A 21611-nucleotide genomic window follows, 5' to 3' on the forward strand; every position below is an offset into this window, starting at 1 on the left:
AGAATTGAAAATTAGGTAAAACCTGTGTTTTCCGATAGCCTAAAATAAATCCTTCAATTTCTTTTTTCTTCTTTCTGCCACCCTTTAAATTGGTGCTGTTATAAAGATTTATTTAGCATTTATAAAATCCAGAAGACAAAAAAGGGTAGAAGTATTTCATAAGAGCCAAGAGAAGTGTTTTATGTTGAAGAACAATCACGATGCGTACTTATGTTTACGAGGAACAGCAAAGGATTCTCAGCAGGCTAATCCTAAAAGTTAGTCGCTATTAATTCTAGTTGAAGCCATCTTCACAGCTGCCTTTATTCCTCTGCTAAACGCTCCCAGGGGTTCCAGACACGTCGTTGCTGTGGTGATTGCTGCAACCACTTGCTCATTTCAGCTAAAAAACATATTCAGGTTGTCAGCCTTTGCCACCAGCTGATTTCGGCTCGGAACGTGAAGGTCACTGACGTTGCCTTCTCAAAGCATGTTATCAGTTGAACATGCCACAGTAAGAGAAAGCTGAGATGGAGTTGTCACCTAGGCTGGGGCCAGTCAGGGTCTCAAGGGATGACAATGTCCTTGGTCACCTCATTTAAAGTCTAGTCCTCAACTTTACGGCCAGAAGGTTGGTTCTGTGGTATGCTTAGAGACAGATGGACTCTAGGGTGATGATTAACGTTAATCAAACTCACAAAAGGATGACATATAAACTAGAATGTTTATTATTTTTCACTGAAAAACATAGTCAATGACCATGCCCATTGGTCAGTAAATTCTTTGTATGCTGCCTGCAAAACCAAATTCAAACGGAAAGTCTGCTCAGTTATCTGGTAACCAAAGCCAGGGGAATAAGTGAGACCCTTTTGAGGACTATCATGAAACCCAGCAACTCCATTCGACCATTTTCTAAGTTCTTTGCAGTACATCTCCCTGTGTAAACCATCCTCCTTTAGACAGGTGGAAACCCAGCTAACTCGGCTATATCTTTAGACAGACTTATATTGTCATACACTTCTGAGTTTACAGCTTGAGTGCTTTAATTTATCTTTAGGTATTCCCCAAACTTTTCAGGCTCCCATTTACAAATCATTGCTTAGGATGTGTTAGGTCTACAGATGACTGGTGTCGGTCAGACTGACTTCTCCTAATGTAGCCTATGTCCAGTTTTGAGGAAGCCTATACCAAATACAGAAAACAGTTCAATATTTCAAATTTTGGAAGAAAAAACAGGAAGGCATTATATAAAAAAAAAAAAAAACCTTAGTACCATTTTGATATCTGAGCCCTAGTGAGAGATTTGATATTTAAGATTTATTGTCATATCCTAATATGTTGTGGAAGATGAAAGATGGTCACCATTTGTGGTAGCCAGAATTCTAATATGACCCACAAGATTCCTACCCCTAGTATGTAGGGCCTGTATAATCTCCTCCCCTTGAGTTCGGGCGGGACCATTGAATATGAATGGGATGTCACTTCCAAGATTAGGTTCCTACTCAGTTGACTTTGAGCTAAATAAAAGGGAAATTGTGCTAGGTGAGGCTGTCTTATCTGGTGAGCCCTTTAAAAGTAGGTGAAGCAGCAGAGAGATGCTGTCTGCTGCTGGCCAGGAAGAAAGCAAATAGCCATGTTGTGAGCTGCCTATGGAGAGGGCCATGTGATATACTATTACTCCAACATTCATACCTCCTTATATTTCATCTATGTTCATACTTCCAAAGAACTTCTACTATATATAATACATGAAAAATAATAAGATTCCCATATGTCATTGGAAAGGGAACATTGAATATATGGTTCTTCTGAAAACACTTTTTAACTGCTATACTTTATAATATTTTCTTCCAAAAACTGCTAGATGCAGAAAAAGTTCAGGCCTCACTATAGGGTTATGTCTTTATAAATAAGCCTAGTTAAGACAGCATTCCATAAAGGATGTTGCTACCTGGTATTGCTCCTCTGGACAGGTAAGACCCGTACAGAGACAAGTGATTTTCTGAAAAGAAGCAGAGTATTTGTTGATAATGACTAAAGCCCATGTGTGGATGCAGAAATCACAATGCTAAATTTTCAGATTTTGCTTATGCAGTTGGCCAATATACCATCTTCAAGAGCAGAATCTTTGTCAGTTGATTTCTGAGGACCTCTTAGTTTCCTGTCAATATTCTTTCCAAAATGCTGGCTGCATTTGTCCTTATGTAGTAAAAATGAAAAACCACGTCTGCCTCCCTAGGGGAACTGAGATGGCATAATCATCCCAGAAGGAATACACATGCCTACTTTCCTGCTCCCTTCCATACACAGAGGCTGGTGAGAAAGGAGACCACACCTAAGTCTTTGATCCTATGAAAGAAAAGACTACAGTGGTGCTTTGAGTACCAGGACAGATGAGTTTGCCTGTGTAGCTTAATGAGTTATTTCTCCCAGCTCTCTGATAAAAGGCCCAGGGCTGAGTTTTGGGATAGGGGCAAGAATAATACAGTGAGAGAGAAGGTGAGCTTTAGGAACAAGAAAGGAGTTCAATTAGATGGTGAAAACAAGGCCCATGGAGGACAGAGCCCATAAGAAATGTACTTGAGCAGGAATAACCAAAGGACTTCTAAGATCGGGACTAATCAACATCGGTTTTAAGTTGTTTGCTGTGATGTAACTCCCTTCCACTACCTTTGATCAGTGGGGCTTTGCGAGATGAAGGAATCTGGTGGTTCCTAATATGAGGTAATGCCGGGGGTAGGAGCTGGACAACACTCACGGGGGGTAATAAGAAAGGCGGCAAAGAAGAATTCAGTCGAAGCAGAAATTTTGATTTAGCAATGACTTGAAATGTAAACCTTTAAGAATCATGGGAGAGATTTTCAAGGTTGCTGGGACACCCACCGTAAGAAGGATGGGAACGTGAGCCATTTTAGTTTAAAAATGATAATGGAACACTGGAGCAGTCACTAATACTAGAGGACTTGGGGACCCCCAGACAGTTGACAACTGCTTGAGCAGATGACCCCACTGCGTGATGCTATAGCTCTCTCCCTGCCTCCCTAATCTCAGCACCTGAGGCTGCATTCCCCCTGCGGCAGCAGCACTCATGGTGGCAAGAAGAGGGGCATTTCAAACTTCTTTTGAGGGAAGGACCACTTCTTGCTAAGAATGCCAGCTGTGAATAAAACCTTGGTGCAAGACCAAGGATGCTGTGCCACTACCTGGACACCACCACTGGACATGCCCCTGACCACATAAGATCAAGAGCAGCTCTCATGCTCAGAATCCATTGTTCAATTGCCGCAGACCCAATCAATCAGCATCCAAGTTGAACACCATCAGATTGAATGAAGAAGCCCCTCTCAGGACAGTGGAGAAGAGGGAGGGCTTATTAACTCTGGCCTGAAAGTCCATGTAAGACATTTTAAAACTCTCCCCACACTTTCAACTCAGGCAAAGGATGATGCCAACATCTACCCATGGCTCCCATTAGACCTAGTGGGTCAAGCTCTAGAAAAGCAAAGTCAAACATTGAACTTCTCTTCATGCCTGTCTTAATAATACCCCACGAAATATCAAACTCCTCTCCACAAGACTCCCAGGGTTGTATTTATTGAGCAGTGATTCTGAATGATCCTGTATTAAAAAAAAAAATCAGATCCAGATAATAAAATAGTAGAAACTCTCTCTGAATAATCCAAGCAAGCCTAAAAGCAGACTAGACAGTAAACTTCATGAGGGCAGAGGCCTTGGGTATGTCTGGTTGGCCATTATCTTCCAGGACCCAGCATAGTCAAACAGCAGGCCCTTGATGACTCGCTCTCTTTACCATTTCCAAATGTCAAGCTCCATTTGCGTGGTCTGGCCTCCATTCTTCTCACTGTCTCTGTCTGCCTGAAGATGCCAAGACAAGAGGCTACACAGCTGCCCTAGGCCGCTGAGTCATCTTCCTGTCAGGAAATTGTTTCTGTCTTAGCTAAATAGGTAGGCAATTTTCTGCCTGTTTCAGACAGAAAACCTAAGTTTAAAAAAGATGAAGTGAATAGCTCAAGGCTATATGCAAACTCTGGCCCAGTTGGGAACAGAACCCAAGTGGATCCTAACATTCAATTCTATGGTTACTTTTGCAGAGGAGCCTATCTTTATAATTTACAGATATTGTTCCCAAATTGCTCACTGAAAATTCTGCCTAAATATTGAAGGTAAAACAGCTTCATGCATCCAATAGAAAGTATATATAAAAAGAAATATTTCCCACATGAGGAATGAATCACTGTATAGAACATTTGTTCAGTTGTTTATAAAATAAGAGCATTCTTCCTGGCTGCCACAAAATCCAAATGCACCATTTTGTTACTAAACAATCCTTTTAACACCAAGCCAAAAATAAGTCACAATGTTAATGCAAACATCTTGCAAGCCAAATAAAAGGACTTGTGCCAAATTTATCAGAGTTAGGAGGAAATTATGTCAAACCTGTCTGTCTATGAGAAACTTTCTATTAGATCACCAGTCAATAGGATACAAGCATCTGCTCATGACGACTGAAAGACATGAGTAATAACAGACAGCTTTAGAAAATACATTTTTCTTCCATAGTTAGCAAGGCATGACTCAATGGAACTCTCCAGACACTATACTGCATAAATGACTCAAAATTCTACCAAGGACAGAGCACAATCAGTTCTCTCTTCCTGCGCCAGTATTTCTCATTTCAATTATCACTGATTTGTTAGCTTACTTCAGAGACAGAAGTCTTGGTCTATTCTCCTTCCTCTTTAAAAACAGTGGTACATGTTTTAATACAAAGATAATTATCGTAGTACTGCAGGAAAACAGATTAAACATTATAGTGAATGCTAAAAGCAATCTTCAAATGGCCCAACTCCCACCATTTGGGAGACTGGGTCGGGCAATAAACATGGTTAATTTCCTTCTGAAATACTGACCAATGAGTCGAGATTGTTGCAATACAAGAAATACCATATTGTGTCAGACTTATGGCCTGGCCATCCAAATCTTCAGTAGCTGACAATGGTATGAAGGGTATTTTGAGAAATAGTTTAGTAGTTACTCTCCGTGACAGAGACCTTCAAAAACCTGTTCTCAATAATCGAAGTAGGCTCCCAGCGAAGGCCCACACCTCTAGGCTCTTTCCTTTTCATTCCATTCCTGACATTCCATCTCTAGATTAATTTTACTGAAGGATTGTCCTGATTAGGACATTAGCTTAGCATGATGTCAACAACTACCAATCTTGGAATTAGACCACCTGGCTTCAAATCCTGGTCCACCAATTGAATTTTTAACCTCTCTCCATGCTTTGGTTCTCTCATCTGTGCCATGGAGTTTTTACAATGCTTGCATAACTTTTATTTTAACCTTATGTCAAAAATGAGCATGTTAGAAAATGGAGCATTCATGGTTAAGAGTGTCGGCTCTGGAGTGTGAAACCTGGAATTAAAATCCTGGTCTTCCATTTCACTGTCTGCAAGACTGGACTAGTTATCTAATTCTGTGTAATAAATCACACCAAAGCTTTCCAGCTTAAGACAGCAATAATCTTGCATCATTTACGTTTCTGTAGGTCAGAAATTTGGCAGCAGCTTGGCTAGGTGGTACTAGGAATGAGGTCTCTCATGAGGTTACTATCAGATGTTGGCTGGGGCTGCAGTTGTCTGAAGACTAGACTGGGGCTGGAAGATTTGCTTTCAAGGTTGTGCACTCTCATGGCAAGTTGGCACAAGCTATTGGCAGGGAGACTCACTTCCTTTCCACATGGGCTTCTCCAAAGGCTGTTTGAGTGTTCTGATGACATGGGAACTGAGTTGTGAGCGACCCAAAGTGAGTGATTCAAGAAAGTAAGGCAGATCTACAATGCTTTTATGATTTCACATTGAAAATTACATACCATCACCTCTGCCATATTCTACTGGTCACACTGGCTGACCCTGATTCAATCTGAGAGGGGACTACTCTGCGGCACTAACACCAGGAGGTGAGGATCACTGGCAACTGTCTTGGAAAATGGCTAGCACAAAGATCTTGGAAAAGGCTTTTTAAGCTCTTTAAACCTTAGTACCCTTATCTGCCAAATACAGACAATAACAGTATATTTATTTCATAGGGTTGTTGAGAGTTGACAAAATGATGTGCGTACATGGTACATAGCAAGTACTCAAAAAATATTATTTATTATTATTATAATCCAGTAATAGTCCAGCTATTTGGGGTACTGCCATGAGGAAAAGGGTGTTATTTCTATAAATCCCTCCCTTCTACCTCATTTTCTTCTTCCAGTTGACTTCATTTCTCTCATATATTAGGCTTCCTCATAAGATTTTCATTTGAAGAAATAATTATTAAGCTTTTTAAAAAAGTAAACCACTGCTGTTGACAATTATTTATTTTAAGCAGTAGGAAATTTAGGATAGATAAATGTGTGTGTATATCTATATAATTTCCATATAGATAGCATTATGTAACAGAGATATAGTATGACTGGAAAGCAGAGAACATCAAGTTGCATAAGAGACCACCCAGTTCAGTGTTAAAAATCTTAAGGCTATGAAACCATTCATTTTCCACAGCAATCAGATGGAAGCCCTGACATTTGAGGCTGCTGGGTGAATGAGTTAAGTAGACTCCTGCACATCCCAAAGGTTCATTCATTCACCATGGTATTTATTTGTGCATGCACTGGTCTAACTGCTGGGTGTATAGTAATGAACAAGATGGAAAGAGTCTCAGCTTCCATCAAGCTTACATTTTAATGAAGGAGAAGACATAGAATAAATAAATAAATGAACACTGTAATTTCAGGCACTGATAAATGCTATAACAACAATGAAACACAGACAGTAGTAAAGTGAGGAGTAGGGGAGCTGAGTTAACTAGAGTGGTCAGGGAGGTATTCCATGAGGAGATGATATTTGAGCTGAGTTACAAACAATGAGAAGGAAAAAGCCAAATCAGATATTGAGAGAGGAATTCATAGATATGTACCAACATTGAATAAGTCTCAGGACTACTGAGGCATCAGGCAACCTCATTCCAATGAAGTCTCACTATTCATTAAAGTCCTTGAAATTTGGTTTGAAAGAAATTAAGGATGGATTGGTTTCCTTTTAATTATTCATCTTCTTCAGAACATTTGGCTAAAGTTGCTGGCCAGTGCCAAGACTTCTGGCAAAACATCGATGAAATTGCCAATAGATGTGGCTGGGTCCAATACATCCAAGTTAAAAAACAACTGAATGTGGGCCATTCTGAAAATATCCTAGAATATCTGGAAGATCACATAAAGCCTGTGAAAACAGAAGTCAGAACAACAAAGACCAAAGTATAAAACAGGTAACATATACCCTCTTGTCTGCTTTCCCTAAAACCTTCCAACCCCGATTTTCAACACCAACTAATACACTTAGAAAGGAGGAGAGAGGGTGTCAAGGGAGAGAAATAAGTGGGACCCAAAAGTCTTAAGGAGGAGAAGAGTGGGTTATGAAATAAAATCAGACTATGTTAGAGTTGGAAGAGACCTTAGATATGGTCTTGTCCAACCCCCTCATGTTATACATGAGCGAACCAAGATTCAAAGAAATTAACCAACCCCCCAAAAGTTGATGCCTGTAAGTAGCCCCCTCACACACCAATGGGAGGTGGGGTGCTGGGGACGTTCCCTTACTTCCCACACAGCCTCAGCTTCGTATAGGGTGAACAAGGACCTCTCTATCCTGAATTCAGGGAATGCTCCACCCCTGGGACACCCTTCCAGCAGGTAAGATGCCCCAACTCATGAGACTCTCCTTCTGAGACCTCTTGTTCCTGGAGTAGCAATGATACCTTTCTTTTACAAAGCACCTTTCTTAATATTATTTTCAATCAATCCTTCTTCCCTTGCTCATTTCTTTTCTTCCTTTCTCCCTTCCTTCCTTCCACAAATATATATTGAGCACTGAGGATATACTAATAAGCAAGATAGATACAGGAAGGGCTATGCTTTGTTTTGGGGGGGCTAGGGGTGGAAATGAGTTTGGTTTGGGACAAACTGAGTTTGAGTTGCCTGTAAAACAGCTACATAGAGTCCAGGAAGCAACTGGATAGAAGGGTAGGGCGCTTAGGAGAGTGATCTGGGCAGAAACATAGATTCATGAGTCATTGGCATATAGCTGAAGATAGATCCAATTGCCTCCTGTTATTAGATGATGAATCTGAGACACAGAAATGTGAAGTAACTTGCCCGGGGCCATACTAGTCAGTGCAAAGCAGGGATTTAGACCCCAGTGCTTCTGACTCTCATGTCTGTGCCTTTTCATCGGCACTTGCGGCTGTAACTATATGCTCTGGTTAAGAGTGGTAGGAAGGTGTTGCTGCAGATACATACTTTTTAAATTTCCACTGCATTTTTCTGTTTAGTATATATAAAGAAATAGAAATATGTCTCATGTGGGTGATTATATACATTTTGGAGCTTGTGCAACCACCAAATTGCCTGCTGACAAGAAATCAGCCACACACCATTGTCCTTTGGGTGTAATTCCAACAAGAAATCCCTGTTAAACTGAGAGAAATCTAGTAACACCTTCCAGATGCTCCTTCCAGGTCCTGTAATCTACCCAAAAGAGTGCAAGTTGCCTTCCAGGTATGCCCTTCTTCTGCAGGTACCTGTAGCCGCCTGACTGTTCCCTGTATTACACAAGAGTCCATATGGAAGAAAGCAACTGACATCAGTGTGTACAGTGCACCAAGACCAGGAGCCCAACCAGTCTGTTATGCAGTGATAACGTGGAAGTACAGACTTCTGAGGTTGCTGAGCAAGTGGATTAAATGCTCTTAAAATAACACTATACTGAGTACTAATCAATGACCAGAAAAGACCTAAGGGTGAATTCATCATTTCAGCTGCATTATTTTATGGTCTTCAGGACACAATGGAAAACAATGGAAGATTAATAGCTATAAATTAAAACTCTGGGGGTACCACAAAGAACTTTCCAGTCACAGGGTGGCTGGCCCACTGCTCAGCCTTCTTTCTTCCCCAGGCATTTTCTTAGCACCTTCTGTGATGCCAGTCCCTCTCTCCATACCATTCATTTTGGGCCTATCTTTTCTGTTTCTCTACCTCAAGCCTAAAGAGCTTTTCCCCAGACATCTCAATATTAACTCAAAGCTGGAAGGGTGGGAAATTTAGCATTGTTAACCCCTTCGTTCCTCCTACAACTCTCAGCCATCCTGCTTTCCCCGACATTACATTCCTCTTGCTCATTTCCTGCCTTCCTGATGCCCTCTTCTCTGCACCTGTCATTGACAACCCTTCTTGATGCCCTCTGAATAGGACATTTCCTGAGATTTTCACTTTGGGTCTATTTTCTGTAATCCTTACACTTAATCCATTGGTGATCTCACCAACTCCACCCTTGCCCCAACCCAGCTTTAACTATTTGGAGATGGCTTCCAAATCCACATCTCCACTCCTGAACTATTCAATGTCTGATAAATATTTCTCCTTAGAAGTCCTACCAGCCGCTCTAACTCATATACTTGAAAACATGGTCCTTTTGTTGGCTTCTCTATTCTTGATGATAGGCCACCATGCCCTTACCCATCCAGGCTTGAAACCTTGGAATCATGGTTCTATTCATTTTAAACTTCATCTCCTAAAGCCCACTGTCAAGAGAGTAAAGTTCACACTTCTTGGATGACATTCACAGCACTACACAATCTAGTCCCAATCTACCTTTCCAGCCTGTCACTCACATTTCTCTCCTCCCACTTACCCTCACCTTTTCATCCTACTCTTCCACTTTTGTTATACCCTGGGTTATATTACTCCTATTCTTTCATTTCCATATCTTTCCCTCACCTTAAAGGCTGTTTCTCATCACAACCTTCATTTTTAACTGTTGTAATAGAATCCATTCTCAGACCCATCTCAAGTGCCATATTCCTAGAATTTGGAATGTTTCCTCCAGCGTGCAGCCACCTGTGAGAGACCAGTCATCTTAGATGTCCAGCTGTGCTCTCTCTTACTCCCCATGTTTAATCTACCACTTGTCCCGGAAATTCTACTTTCTTAATACTTCTTAAATCCATCCATTTTCATTGATCTCAATTATAATACTTTTGTCCAAGTCACTACCATTTTTCACCTGGGCTACTAACATGGCCTTCTAGCTGACCTCGTGGGTCCTCCCTTGCCCATATCGTTTGTGCTTCACAATACATGCAGAATGATTTTCCAGAACATGGATCCAGTTAGGTCTCCCTTCAGTGCCTTCTCATAGTTCCTAAACCTGCAGGCCCTTGGTTCTGGATCCTGCCTGTATCTCCAACCTCTATGGCTTTTTCTCAGTCTGCACCGTGTCCTCTCCTGCTGTGGGGTTCTTACCCCTTCTGTTCTCCCTGCCTGAACTGCTCTTCTCCTTCCACCCCGTTCTCTCAACCTTCAGAACTCATTTCAAATATCCCTCCCTCTAAGAGGCCTTCCCTGCCTTTCTTGCCCCAGTTATCAGTGGTGCTATGTGTGGACTTTCCCTCTGTGGCATTTCTCCCAGTTCATTATTTTACCACATATTTCTATTTTTTGATTCATGTCTGTCTCTTGCACTAGATTAAATGCTCCATGAAAAAAGAGGCCATGTCTGATTTTCTCACCATTTTATCTAGGTTTTTATCCCACGTTCCCAACAATATCTGGACATAGTAAGAGATACTCAAAAGATACTTATTTGTTGAGTGAGTGAATTGTTACTCTATGCCCTCAAATTTCCTAATTAAAAGAAAATCCCTATTTTATGCTATTTCCCTTTGGTAATATTGACTATGGTTTTCTGAAAATGAAAGTGAGAAATTTTAATCCACTTCGTTTAACAGATCCTGTGGTTATAACAATAGCCATCATTCCATGCTCCAGCTTCTTCTTTTCTAAATTATTAATAAGTACAAAAACTGGCAAAGAAATGGAAAATATAGGTGGGTATGAATGGGATTAAGGAAGGTACATGTTTTGATTTCACAGCAGACAAAAGTAATTTATATGTCTTTCCTTCATCCCACACACCACTAGTTTTCAGAAATTAGAACCAAACTAGGCACTCATAAATGTGATGCACACAGATCACAATAAAAAAATTTTGAAGTGCTTCCCCCAACCCCACCATCAATCAATTTATTTTAAAGCTGTTACTGAAAATGACTTACCCTGGATTTTTAACTAAAAAGTTTCAAAATCTTTTTATCTCTGTTGTTTCTACAAAAACCAAAAATGAGAGTGAGAGTGAGGTAGGTAAAACATTCAGTGCAAATACAAATCCTTTGTCCTTCCTTATATCTGGCTGTAATGAACAAAGGTATGTGCTCAAAATTCTGCTGGTAAACATTCCTGTTCAGCTGTATTGAATTCCACTGATAAGGACTACGGTGGTGCACATGAGGTAAAGAAGCAGGGAGAAATGGAAAGAACATTAGACTGGGGAACAGAAAACCAGAATTCTAGTTTTCAGTTGCACCACTTAATAGTCATTTGACAAAGCATTTAGTCTCTCTGTGCCCAAGTTTCAGGAAGTATAAAGTGGCAATGATGGAGCTTTGATTCAAGAGGGAAGATTAGGACATGTGCTTACCTCACTCCCCTCCCAGACATCCTATCCATTGACCATAAAGATGTATAAAAGAGGAAACATCCATCACAGTACTGGACATTGAAGACTTTGAAATGGCTTCATGTTAAGAAAGGAAGTCACAGCCCAGGACCCATACAGGGGACCACAATAGCGACAGGAGTAGGAATTGTTCTGGAGTTGATCCAGGAGAGGCTCTAAGCCCAGAGTTAGCAGGTATGAGAGAGAGAGTGGGCTGAGGGTGACAATAAGCATAATTAATTAAGCATCCACTGTTAAAAACTACATCAGATCTTCTCCCTTTTCATGAACCCCACATACCCAGAGAGACTGGAAGAAGTGGCGTTGGCAGTGGAAAGTTGTACCAGCTCCTCATAATAATAACCTAGCACTTTATTTATAACTATAAATGGAAAGCCAATGATTCCTCCCATTTGAGGGAAAGAAAAAAAGAAAAGCCTAAAAGAGAGAGAATGAGATGAAGATAAAATTATAAAAACCTCTCAAAAAGTAGATCATAATTTTTTTAAAAAATTGAAAGGAAGCTAAGGGAACAAAAAGTTAAGAAATGTAGAGGATAAATCTAGGACAGCCATGGTGCATCCAATAGAAATTCCAAAAAGGTGGTGAACAAAAGACCTTTAACAAAGATATACTTCAAGAAAATTTCCCAGAGCTGAAGAAAGCCTGAAGTCATCAGACTGAAAGAGCCCACTGAGTACACAAATGGCTGAGATTTCATAAAACCCAAAGGGAAAAAAAGCTAAAAACTTCCAGGGACAAATAACAGATTTTCTACACAACCCACCCCCCAAAATAATCAGACTGACTGGATTTTTCATCAGTAACCTTAGAAACTAGAATAAAATGTAGAATTGCCTTTAACGATGAGAGGAAATTATTTTGAAGCTATAATTACATGTTTGGCAAAATTATCTAATCATAAAGTATGCATAAACAGGTTTTTTGACTTGTTATGACTCAGAAAATCTGCCCCCATCCACCCTTTTGTGAAAATTCCTTGAAATTTAATAACATGTTGTTAACACAAAAAGGAATTCGAGAAAGAGGAAGATATATGGTACAAATATTAGGGGATCTAACCCTGGAATGAGGTAATTAATTTCAATAATTTAGATCATAGTATACCTGGACAGCAACTGATACAAACTTCATAAGGAAGTCAGAGGATTCTAAGAATAAGGTATTCAAGAAGAAATGAATTCCTTTTTTAAAAAACAGTAAGGTATTAAACAGTAAGGTAAAAATATATACAATTGTAAGTGATTTGGTGATGAAGACAAATGATTTCTATCAACAACTACCTCAGACTGTGTTCCCTAGAAGAGCCTGAGAAGAGGATACTTTTACAAGTGATCTATTGAGGAAGCACTCTTTGGAAAAGAGGGATGAGGGAAACAATAAAGGGCAGCAAAAAAGCTAAGCAAGAATGTGGCTCAGCTAAATATGACCCTAACTCCAAAAGGAGCTAGAGATCACAAATTGTACCAGAGAATGGGCCCCATCTTGAAAAAAGTTAGTCTTTTGCATCCCAGGCCAGTCAGTCAGCCAGCAGCAGGTTTGCATGGGAAGGAGTAACTTCTCTGGTGAGGCAGCTTCTATTAGGCCAAGGACAATTCTTTGGAAAATTTGACAGCTGTGAGCTATTAGAAGCCAACATTCATTGCAGATGAGGTGAGGCTATAAAGTGAAACAACAATATCCAATATAACAAGAAAAAAAAAGGCAGGCAATTTAAAATTCCAGGAAAAACAAAAAGCTGTATAAGAAGCCATAAGTCCAAATGTGAAGCAAATTGCCACATTGTAGCATAATTTCAAACACTATTATGTGCAAAAAAATTTGTCTCATTTGATTCTGATGCTTGAAATATTCTCCTTTGAATTACATAAGTTTAGTTATAAGACTAATTTTCACTTCTATGAAACTAATCATAATTAGATTTGTAAATATTTTCATAATTATATTAACATAAGTATCATGTTTTAATTTTCTTTTAGAATCAACTTATAAACAAAACACAGAAGACTTAATTATAGTTACAGGACAGAAGGCAAAATTAAAAACCTTAACAATATAAAAGTAATGGTAGGGCTGATAGAAGTTAGAAATAAAAAGGGGAGATAATGAGGTGGAAGGAAGAATAAGGGCAAAAATTCTTCATCTTCCATAATGAAGTTAATATATAGTTTTTTATAAAGTTGAGATACCAAGAAATACAAATTTAAGCACTATATTATTTAATATTATAAAAATATCTAATGAGGGGACAGTGGTTTCCAGTCAAGATGGCAGAATAGACAGTCCACAGCATCATTCTCTCCCACAAATCAACCAGTTTGCAACTATAAAAAAGCAACAGCAACCAAGCTGGGGCCGTTAGAGATCAGGGGAAGAGGAGAAGAGACCTACAGAGTGCATGAAAGTGGAAGAAGCCATAATGAGAGAAATAAAAAACCACTCCAACCAGTTTGCGCCACAGCCACTTTAAGGCTGGAGCTGCTGAGCACATGGAGTAGGAGCCAGCAAAAGCTGCAGCTATGCCCTTTTGATGAAGTTGCTTGGAGGCAGCAGGGGAGAAGAGGGCCTTGGTGGCCTCCAGGACAGCAAGACCACTAATAGGGTTCCTGTGGACCCACATAGGAGCAAGGAGCAAGAACAATTGAAAAAAAGGAGCCACTCAGAAGCTGGTTAGTCATTGCAAGAGACCAGAGCACGGCCTGCCCCATGGGAAATGTTTGCAGCATGGGTGGTGTGGGAGACGGGCCCCCCAGGGGAACACTGGGGCACAGCAAGGACCAGCACCCCAATCAGCAAAGAACCACTCAGAGGAGACTGGTCAGGAATATGGAATTGCAGGGGTGCAGTTTGATAAAAAGACTCAGGCCCAGAGGAGAGCCTGAAGTACCTATAAAGTCAACCATTAAAACCTGAGCTACACAAAAAACCTTCCCTAGGGAATCAACAGCAAAGCAGCAATTTAGCTAAACCACACAGCTCAAGTACTGGTCCCCACGGGAAGTTCCCCCATTTCAGAAGTAAGCAAAGGACAAAAAATTAGTTCTGGCCCAGGCACACTGCCAGCACCTCAGGGCTGCCTGGGGACCTGAGATATGGACCTGGGGACCAGACCCCTCCCACAACCAGGCACACTGCCAGCATCTCAGGGCCCACCCGGGGTCCTGAGATATAGAACCAGGGACCAGATCCCCCCCAACCAGGCACACTGCCAGCACCAAGGGGCATGCCAAAAACATCACCTCCATGTGGGTGGCCCACCACAGCCACCACAATAACCACGGCTACCACAAAAGTGGCTAGATACCACAACTACCATGCAAATGGTCCACCAGCCACTGGAGTGCATTGACACAAGGAGAGTCACCAGCAGAGATTAAAGAAAAGAAGAGGATGTCTCTCTCCACAAAGCCCATTCCAGAGCAACAAAAGAAGCATCTGCTCTATGATAATATTGGGGCACCTGAACAAACCTCTCACCATTGGACAGATCATCTAGGCAACAAATCAACAGAGTAACCATCACTCTTTCAGAGGGAGAGAAGAAATCTAGGGTAATTGGAAGGGGGAGGGGCAAGGGAGAGGGGGATGGGGAGAGATTCGAAAAGGGGTATAAAGAATAAGTATGATTTGTTACAATATATATGCTAGTAATATTGATTTGATCAACATATGTCAATGCTGAACCCCAAAAATATGTATAATCAATTACGATTCAATAAAAATTTAAATAAATAAATAATTAAATAAAAACTTAAAAAATAAAAATTAAAATTAAATTTTTTAAAAATCTGATGAAAGAACTACAAAATAAACATATAACCAACAAAAATTTGTAAGAAAGAGGAAGGTAATATAAATAAGCTAAATTCCTCATCTTTCAAAGAAAAAACTTAATAAATTCTACCTAAGGCTGACAAATCAAGAAATGGCCACATAATGATATTATTTGATGTTATGGAGATAAATACTAGAAGAGGTAAAAATAGAAACCATTGAAAATAGTTACCTCTGAGGAGTAGTGTGGAGAGGGGTAAGCAGTAAACTTTTCTTTTTAATTTTAAAATCTTCTATATTGTTGGATTTTTTTCTGTCCTCCACATGTACTACTACTTTTGTAGCATTAATAAAAATGCCAATAAGAATAATTTCCATCAAGTAATTAAAAGAATTAATTAAAATAATGTATAGGAAAGTACTTTGAAAATTCTTAGGAGTAAGATAAATGTGAAGTATTATTAAGATGGCAGTCCAAGGCAATTCTAGACAATTCTAGGGGGAAGGAACATACCACCTTTCTTGATTAAGCCACTCTTTCTAAGGTGCCAAGATACAAATCAAAAAGGAAGCTGTCTCCAAAACGCTGACTGTAAAATATCTGAAGGAATAAATGTGCTGAGAGAAAGTATTTGGAAGAATGACAACAAGAAAATTTAAATAGTAAGTGTTGAGATGGGACTATTGGGTTTCCATCATTCTTTCTCCAAACCAAAAACACTGTGATTAACTAAATCAACCGCAGTGCTGTCCTCTTAGGAAATGCCATAGCAAGAACACTTTTTGCTAAAATATAGACGTATCATATTTTTACATCTGAAACCATTTTCCGATACTATTGTAAACAGTCTTATAATTAGCATCTCCCATGCTTTAGGAATACTGTGTTCTCATAACTTCTTAATTAGATAGTTCTAATCAATAGTCCTTTGAGGCTTTGAAATAAAATTGTTGATTTATGCCTCTGTCTCCTTTACAAGAAAAGAGATTTCTCAAAATAGGGAACCATGTACTACACTTTATTTTCTCTCTAGTGCCTGCTCCAGGGCCTCCTAGCACATAGTATGTACTCAGTGAAGGTTTGCTAAATGAATGGATGGATGAAAGACAATCAGACAGAAAACCTTTTTTTTTTTTTTTTACTTTCTAAAGCAAGCCTTGGTTTGTTCATAATGTGCAACAAAGATCTGGAAGCTGTCTCTGAGCAAGCCTGCCTCTGTTACCTCATGGTAATAGGGGAGTAAATTGACCCCTCCATTAAATTATCTACTTGAGCACTTTGGATGAGAGAACAACTGCATTTTCCATCCTTTCTTGAAACTTGTCCTGAACATGGATTTTAGCATCCAATGGAGGTGGGTTCAAATCCCACTCTGCCAGTTAGACCTGTGTGACCTTGGGCTAGTTTTTTTTTTAACATATATTCAGTAGTCGCAATCAGCACCCAAGACGTACTCATGGAGGAAATATTGCTTACACAGGGTGTTGGATGCCTGCCTTCCAGAGACTCACCTGATAAATGAAAATAATGGTCTCCACTTGAGAGTTGTGACAGTGACTTACTGAAATAATGTATGCAAAGATCTGGGCACGTAGTAAATTTTCATTAAATAGTTATTATTACAATTATGATTATTATTATTATCAGCATAAACCATTAGTACTGAGTGACCACTATATACAGTAATCAACCACAGAGCTGGGTCAAAAAAGATAAACAAATCAAGGAGCTCACAGTCCAGTAGGGGACATACACAAGCTGCTGGACCTCCTTAATGTGTGTTTCTGTGTGCTCCACATACACTTTTCTAAAAAAGTATCCCTATTAGGCAAAAGTGACCCTCCTAGATACCTACTAGACTACTGGCCAGTAGGAAAGGATACACATATGGTAAGAGGGTGGTTACACCCTTGTACTGAACTCTCTGTGAACATCCTAATGTCCCCACTAAACATATTGAGGGACCCCAAAAATCTTTTTCATCGCTGTTCCCCCATAGTCCCTAGCATGCGTGTCCCTAGAGTACTAAAAGAATATTGGTTTCATGGCCCTCGATTAGTGAAGGCAAGAGGCTGAGCCACGGGGAACAATCCAGAAAGTGGTGGTAAAGCAGGCTCTGGTCTCAGTAATCCACAATGAAAATGACATGGGAATCCCATGAGCCTAAAGCAGTCATGATCTGACTACAGGCTCAGAGGTTCTGATTCTACCAGCCCCCCACAATGTCCGCAAACAAAGAGGTCACAAGCAGTTCCTTATTTAAACCATTAAGCTTTGAATCATGCAGCCCTTCACCTGACAATTAGTGGCCAAGCCTGAGATTATGCAAATGAGCAGGGAAGTGACCTCTTGGTCAGAGCCTCCACTAAAGGTAACACTTTCAAGTCTTCAGAAAAGGGGCAGGGGAAGACCTGTTTCTACCCCCTTGGCTCTTGAATTCCCTTCTCTCTGGGTGCCACAATCTTACGTTCTTTGACATGTGTGATATGGCAAGAATAATGATATCTTCCTACTGGAATCACCTCAGTTCTGCCTTTTTTCTGATTGCATGGTCACTATTTTCTCTCTCATCGTTTTCTTGAACTCAGACTTTGTTTTCTCATGTAAGGAGGATAACACAAAAAATGGGAAATGGATTGACATCATTTTATACCTAGATTCAGTTTCTTATATCACCCATGTTTCATCTTTAGAATGTTCTTTTTATTGGGGGAAGAAAGATTTAAAAGACTTTGTGAGAAATTGAATGTGCAAAAATTTGGGGATTCTGTGAATTACAGAATGCATCAGAACATCCCTCTCCTTGAGTTCATTTCTGTGCCAGGCTTGGAATCGAATGTGATTACATGCTCCACATCTCTGCTTGGCACACTTCATTCAGACTCTTATCACACAAGCACAATACCAATGTCTCCTGATGTTCCAGCACCCCCACTGATTAAATGACAAGGATCATTTTTTCTAGTCCTGTAATGATTTTGCAGTAAAGGGCAGAATTGATTTCAGGGCTATGACTCAGGGCTTGGTAAAATATTGGCCAAGAAGTGGGTGTAAGCAGCCACTAGCACTCTGGAGATTTCTGTACTTTGTTAGCAGCTAAAAATATTCATGTAACCAATTATGTTAATTTTTTAAAAATCTAAGTATTTGGCTATTAGAGCTTTCTTCTTAGGAACATTTAAAGGATTAATTAGCTTGTTATATTAATACTTCATTTGGCCATTTTGTAGAGAAATAGGCTAGTTTACTTAATAAGGCTTTTTCTTTGCAATCCTACTATGTGTCTATCACTGTATGGGAGGGTAAATGAAAAGAGTGTAAGAACAAATTCATGCCTTCCAGGAATTTATAGCCTAGCTCAGGGTGCTGGAAACAGTTCATTCACTGGGCAAAACACCCCAGAGGAGTGGTCCAGGTGGCCGGTGCCTCTGGGGCTCAAGAATGAGTGTCCCATGGTGTGAGAGGGGACATCCTGATGGAGAAGGAGCATAACACCCACTGAGCACAGGCCACGCTGGGCTGCCTAGACATCCAGGGGCTTTAGCCATGGGCTGCTGCCACTGCCACCTGCAGGGATGGGGGATAGTTTGCTGCTGAGCCTCTACCTCCCAGCATTCCCTTTCTTCAGTCATGTGGAAAGAGTCACTAGATGCTTCCAGCTTTGGGCTGCAACACAGGATATAACTCAGGAGCAACAAGCTGGTTCTCTGCCACAGCTCACTGCCCACATGTGAAGCCCTAAGCACAGCATTAAAAAGTCTCAGAGACCCCACCTCAACCTACCTTTCTAGTTGCTCTTCCCAATAACATTCCTCCTAATCCTCGTGCACTTCAAAACCAGATTCTTGAAATCTGCCCTGTGCCTCCTCAACGCCATGCTTTCCTACTCACTGGCCTCTCCACCTGGAAGAGCCTTCCTTGCTATCTTTCCACGTGAAAATCATACTTCTCCTCAAGGAAGCTGAGCTCATCATGTTCCTTAGTCAATGACACACTATTATCATTGGTTGTTGCTAGGCTGTTCTCATATTAAAGTATTTATTATTCTCATTTATCCCCATTTCTTATTCTCACTCTTCTCCTTGCCCTCATATTTTGTGTACCTTCTTATAAAATTTGTATTGTTGCTTTGTATACATGTTTTTTTAATTTACTTAAATGGTACTGTGTTAAGGATCGCATTCTGTTTCCTACTTTTTCTCATTCAGCACCATGTTTCAAGATCAATCCATGTTGTTCTGTGTACATTTGGCTTATCTTGCCCATCTATTCCAAGTATATGTGCCTAGATGGCCTCTAACTTATCACAAGTATTGCCACAGAGAACATTCCCCATACCTGTTCCTTAATGGACTTATGTGAAAATTTCTCTGAGCTATACTCAGAAGGATAGCATCTGGGTTTTAGGGTAGATAATCATACATCCCAGCTTACCTGGAACATCCGATTAATCCTTAATAGCACTAATTCTTGATGTTAAGTTAAATGTCATTCCAGGCAAAGGGTGAACCATTATAATTGGAACATGTACTCCCAGCTTGCCCTTTAGCGATAGTTATCAACTTTGGCTGCACATTGGAATCATTTCAGTAGCTTTCAAAAAATAATGCTGCCTGGGTTCCACTTGCAGAGATTCTGGTGTAATTGGTCTAAACATGGCCTGGGGATTTTTAAAGCTCCCAAGGACCCTAATGATTACCCAAAGTTGAGATCCTCTGCTCCACAAAATGGTCTTTACCAATCTACTCTTCCACCAGCAAGGCTTTTTATACACCCACATCCCCACCAATACTTGGCATTATCCAGCTGAAAGCACTTTGTAAAGTGTAACTCTCTGAATATCAGCTTTTACTGCAACTTGTTCAATTGGCCATGCCAAGTTTCAGTGATTCACTCTGATTTAAGATGCTGTTTGCCAGTGAAATACTTCACATTAGCAATGACTCTTTTATTTAAGCAAATGGTAGTTGGGAGCAAAGTAAACAGGGCTTTGAAAATCCTTTAAATTTTCATTTTAAATTTAATGTAGAACTTTCTGGTTTAATGTGATCCTTCCCCTTAAGCACTGTTCCACTCCTAGGCAGCTTCCATGGGTCACTTCTGTGTCCACCCAGCCCCAAGCTTGGAGAAGGCTCTGACGTGCAGGAACAAGGCTTGGGTGCTTTAATCTTCCTGGTTCTGCCAGATAACTGCTTGAGTTAAGAAGAATAGGCAGTTAGGAGAGTTAAAAAGATTTTCTTGTTTGTTTTTTAAGGCAAAATGTAAGTAGTAATGATTTTAAATAATATTCAGTAAAACCATAAAACCTTGCAAAGAATAGCAGAGCTGGGTAGCAGACTATTTTGGGTTACAGCAGTAACTTTCAACAGAAAATTTCAACTACTTTAGGTGGGAATCTTTCTAAAATTAATCATAAACTTCCCTCTAAGACAAAGCTTACTGAACTGAATTTAATCTTCTTTGTAAATTACCCATTATCATCATTACGGACATCAATGTAATTAGTTTATGGTGCAGAGCTGATCAAGGTATACCGAACTCTTTGTCTTTTCTCTCAGTGTTCCCAGACTGCTGTCATTGGAGTTTCTAAGCCCACTTCTAGTTTTTCTCATTCCTTCCATACTCTCAAGATTCTAGCCTTTCCTTCCTACTACTTGTCTGTAATAGCTCTGAACTCTAAAGCCTTCCCTACTGCCATCTCACATGGCTGCCTCTGATTTACTTTGTTAGAATGATGTCCATAATACTCAGAAAGAAGCTCTGAGAGGCTGAATGGGTCTTCAATAAGCAGAGTAACTTTGCAACAAAATTTTTGGCTACTGAGAGACCTTTGTTGACTTATTACCTGATGCTCAGCTATGTTCCCAGATGATAGGAATTCTAGATAACTGGGTTCTGGATAGAAAAAGCTTACTTTAACATCTTTAGTCACTGTAACATATCTCATGATAGATAAGGAAGGAAATACTCTGTCTTTGACAACTCTTGGTGATGTTCATTTAGTACTGGGAATTCTTTTTTTTTTTTTTAAGGAAAAATAAGTTTACATGCTGTTCCATCTGCCTAAAAGATTCTTCCCTCCTTCTCTACCTATCAAAATCTTACTTATCTTTGAAGATACAAACCCAAAGGTCCCCTGCTTTGGGATATCTTCCTTTCCGTGACTCTCCCTGGCAAAATTATCTTTTCTGCCCTTCATACTCCCAAAGAGTGGG

This window comes from Cynocephalus volans, chromosome 7, assembly GCF_027409185.1.
Source record: "Cynocephalus volans isolate mCynVol1 chromosome 7, mCynVol1.pri, whole genome shotgun sequence".
Lineage (NCBI taxonomy): Eukaryota > Metazoa > Chordata > Mammalia > Dermoptera > Cynocephalidae > Cynocephalus > Cynocephalus volans.